At 40.4% G+C, this 4,100-nt stretch overlaps 1 pseudogene; it reads left to right on the top strand.

The window, feature by feature from the left end:
• Positions 1 to 254: 254 nt before the first annotated feature.
• Positions 255 to 2,069, top strand: LOC103734633 (annotated as a pseudogene).
• Positions 2,070 to 4,100: the final 2,031 nt, after the last annotated feature.

Below are 4,100 nucleotides of genomic sequence, written 5' to 3'. Positions count from 1 at the left end.
GAAAGTTACTGCCAATATTTTCTTCTAATAGTTTCAGAGTTTCCAGTTTCTCATTGAGGTCTTTGATCCTTTTGGAGTTGACTTTTGTGCAAGGTGAAAAATAAGGATCTAGTTTCATTCTTCTACAGGTGGAGATCCAGTTTTACCAGCACCATTTGTTGAAGATGCTGTCTTTCCTCCATTGTGTGTACTTGGCACATTTGTCAAATATCACGTAGCTGAAATTGTGTGTACACAGGTTTGTACCTTCAATGATGGGGAAGCATCAGTTTTCAAGGAGAGCTGTCACTGGGGCTAGAAGCTCATCCCCCTTCCTTCAGACGGTGGGATATCCTGTACTGAGATTCTCTTCTTTCCTGAGGAGGCAAAGCCCAGTTTCTTAAAACCCCACTGAGAATAATTCTTCTCAACAACCTTGGTGTCTTACACTGTGGCCTCATTGTCCCTCCAGCATCTTTCATTTATTTATTTTCTCAACCTGGCGTTTCCCTGAGGTAGCTGGTTATTACCTGTCCAGGGAAATAGTTCCAGAATTGAGGGTATCAATTGGATCTGTTCATGAGTACATAATTGTTTCCTCTGTGACTTTTGGGCAGTCTGTCTCTATTTTATCCCTGTTGTTGAGAATATCAAAAGAAAAAAAAAGGAAAGGAAAAAGAAAAAAATAAAAGAAAAGAAAAGGGCCCAGTTGCTCTGTCTGGACAAAGCTGGGGCTTCCACCGGCTAGACTAGTGACAGTGAATGAAGTGAGCTCTGGTCACATCTGCTGCCACCTGGAAGCCAACAAGGCCTATGACCTGAACCAGTGCAGAAGCTGGAGGTGGTACCAGAATACTCTCTGGGGATCTAGTAATGAAAATTCTTGCCATTGATTTTGTGAGATGCAGTCACTAGTCCAGACTGGCTTCAAACTCCCTAAGTAACTGAAGATGACCTTGAACTTCTGATCTTCCTGTTTCTACCTCCCTCTCCCAAGTGCTTAGATTACAGGTTTGCCTTTGCTCAGGCAGGAACCATTCTTCAGAAGCACTGTCCCACCATCAAAACTGTCCAGGTTCTTTACAGCAATGAATCTCCTTTAAGCCACGATCTTATTCTTAACCTGACTCAAGATGGGATCAAACTACCTTTGGTGCTTTCAGTGAGAGACTTAAGGTGACTGACATTTACAACTTGACCAATGATAAAATATTGTGGAGTGCATTCCAACTCTCAGGCCATATATTGAGCAAATTGTCTGTTTGGGTTTTTTTTTGTTTTTTTTTTCCAGGACACATTCTGAAACCCAATTTTACTCATGGCCTAGGTTCTCTTTAGATACCCTAAGGGGAGGCAAAAGTCAAACAAAACAAATGTACATCTGCAGTAGAAACAGCCTGTAGGCTACCGAGGCTCCTATGAGACCCCTAAACTGTTTCTGGAATGTGTATATGCTAGGAGTGTAGATGGTCATTGAGATGGAACTAGACTTTGAGGGCTGTGACTTTGCCCTACTTGCTGCAGCCTGTGGAACCCACTTATTAGCAGGTGCCAAGATGGGAGTATTGGAGTGCTCAGTGAATGTTGGTGATTCTTGTCAGGGTGTTCTTAGCATGTTTGCCTATTTATACAAGGTCTTCTATATATCAGCAGACACAATGAAAATTCATTCTCCTTTTGTTAAACAAGTTCCATCCAAGTGCAATAACTACTTCAATCTTGGGGTGGACATCCTCTTTGATGTAAGTACCCAAAAAGTGAAGTTTGTCCTGCATACCAATTACTTTGGGCATTGTAATTTTAACATTTATCACCACTGTGAGTTCGAGATCCTGTCAGACATGAAAAAAATGCAGGGGTCAGATTGAAAGATGCACGACCATCAGCAAGTGGGACAACACGCAGGGCTTCTGCACCACCCCAGCCCACACAGTTCCTCTGCTGTAAACACCACCAACCATGCACTTCCATGTTCTGCTTTGGTCTTAAGAGGGTGATCTTTGATGTCATACAAAATACCACATTGCTTCAATGACCATATATGGCTTACCTAACATGGTGCCCACCTGAGAACAGCAGAACTTTGCTAAATACATCACCACCCATTCCCCTCTGTCCCTGGAACTGTGCATTGCTTCCAGCTCAGTGGGTCCTTGTGCCACCTTGTGGGTTTTCTTGGGTACCTGGCCAGTGTTGAAGGGCTGTGGGATGTTCTGAAGTAGGATTTGGGCTGAGTCCTCCTCTGTCATGAGAAAAGTGTCCAGATATTCCTCTATCCATTCCAGGCCTGCTGCTGTGAGGAGAGAACACTGACTGCAAAGAGAAGCACAAACACAGCCTTGATACCTTGACCCAGTGCCTCTCAACTCATGTGCAGTGAAGCAGCTCAAGTCAACCCCATCCAGTGCACATGAGGACATGAGACCCTTTTTGTGGCTGAGATCACAGGCACCAGGATGAGGACAGAGTCCTGCCTTTGGCATATTGTCATGTAGCCCTTAAGACAGGAAGATAATGTGTTATAGTATTTTGTTGTAGCATTTGAACTCCATCTACTTAATTATTTGATGAGCTAGCTATGGCCAGTGTGGCCCACCTGCCTTTTTCTGTTTCTTTTGTTCATATGTTCCTTGGCATGGCCAGGAGGCACACCTAAGGGGTTGGAAATGCAGTTTTATACCAAGTATGTCCCCATGTCTGTTTTCTACTTCTCTGAGATCCACCTTTCAGTGTTACCTGTGCCCCTGCATGATCTGACATGGCCGGCAGAGCTGCATGTTTTCATCTTCTTTGCCTATATCATTTAATGCCTAAGTGTAAGTCAAACACATTTTGTTATGTTTCCTCCTTTCGTTATGTTTTAGCATTCTGTTGTGTACTGTGGGCCGCTCCATGCCCCAACTCTGGGACTGACATCTGGCTTGACAACTCAGCTTAAGGTCTTGAGCAGCTCAAGGAAGGCTGGAATGCTTGGTTTCTGAGATGGGTCTTGCTAATGGAAAGCAGCATACATATGTTATACAAATATTAATCCTTCTGCATAGAAAAATAAGCCAAACTAAAAGTTGACTTTTAGTGTCTGAAGTCTCATGGCTTCCTTTTTTTCTGATCATGATGGACTGATGAAATAAATTTCCAGCAAAAATCTGACATTAGTAACAAAATTAAATAATATTTAATTATAGTAAACTTAATAATATACACATGCTTTTGAGTTTTATCTTATATAAATATGCTTCCCATTTCTTTGAGCTGTCTATGATACTTAAGGTCTCTGGATTTGTCCTCATTTCTTTCTGTTTTTATTTTAGAACAAAATATTTTAGGTAAATTCTCTCTAAATTTTTTTCTGATCCAGGAACATTTCATTTTCTCATCTAACCATTTTTAAAAGATTACATTTATTCATTTGTGTCTATGTACATGTGTGTGTGGCACATATATGCCACAGTGTATTTTGGGGGGTCAAAGGACACCTTAAAGGATTCTCTCCTTTCCTTCTACCATGTGCATCCTGGGATAGAACTCAGGTCACTAGGCTTAGCATCTTTACTACTGAGACTATTGGATCTTTTTTTTTTTTTTTTAATTTAAGAACCACATGATTAGAAGAAGCATTTCATTACAGCTTTAACATATTCAATAAAAATTTCCAGAACAAAGATATATCTCTTTCAAAACTGGCTGTAAACTTTTAGCTTCACAGTTGAATTAATAAAGTTATACAATATTGACCTCAGTATAAACCCTGTAAGACAAAATTGAATGAGTTTTTAATCTTTAAAAACGATCTCCATTTCATTTTAAAATATACTGTTTCCTACATAAAGACTCATTTTTAACGCTACTAACATTTAGATGTTTGCACACACATCTCTAATCAGGGAGATTTCAGTGGTAATGTTTATCACCTCTACAAATTAACACGAAGTAAATTTTTATGTTTCCTCCTCAAATATAACTCATTTTTAAAATTTGTTGATTTTTTTGTGTATATCATACAGAACATCCCAAACAATCCCATTCATCTATATACCCACTTCCCAAATGGTACCGTCCAGTAGCCACCCCCCCAACTGGAGCCCATATACTCTCTCATCCCTGTTAATATCCACTGTGTT

Source organism: Nannospalax galili, unplaced genomic scaffold (assembly GCF_000622305.1).
Source record: "Nannospalax galili isolate Female #2095 unplaced genomic scaffold, S.galili_v1.0 scaffold831, whole genome shotgun sequence".
NCBI classification, from domain to species: domain Eukaryota; kingdom Metazoa; phylum Chordata; class Mammalia; order Rodentia; family Spalacidae; genus Nannospalax; species Nannospalax galili.
The sequence above is the reverse complement of the archived record's forward strand: the minus strand, read 5'-3'. Positions and strand labels throughout refer to the sequence as shown.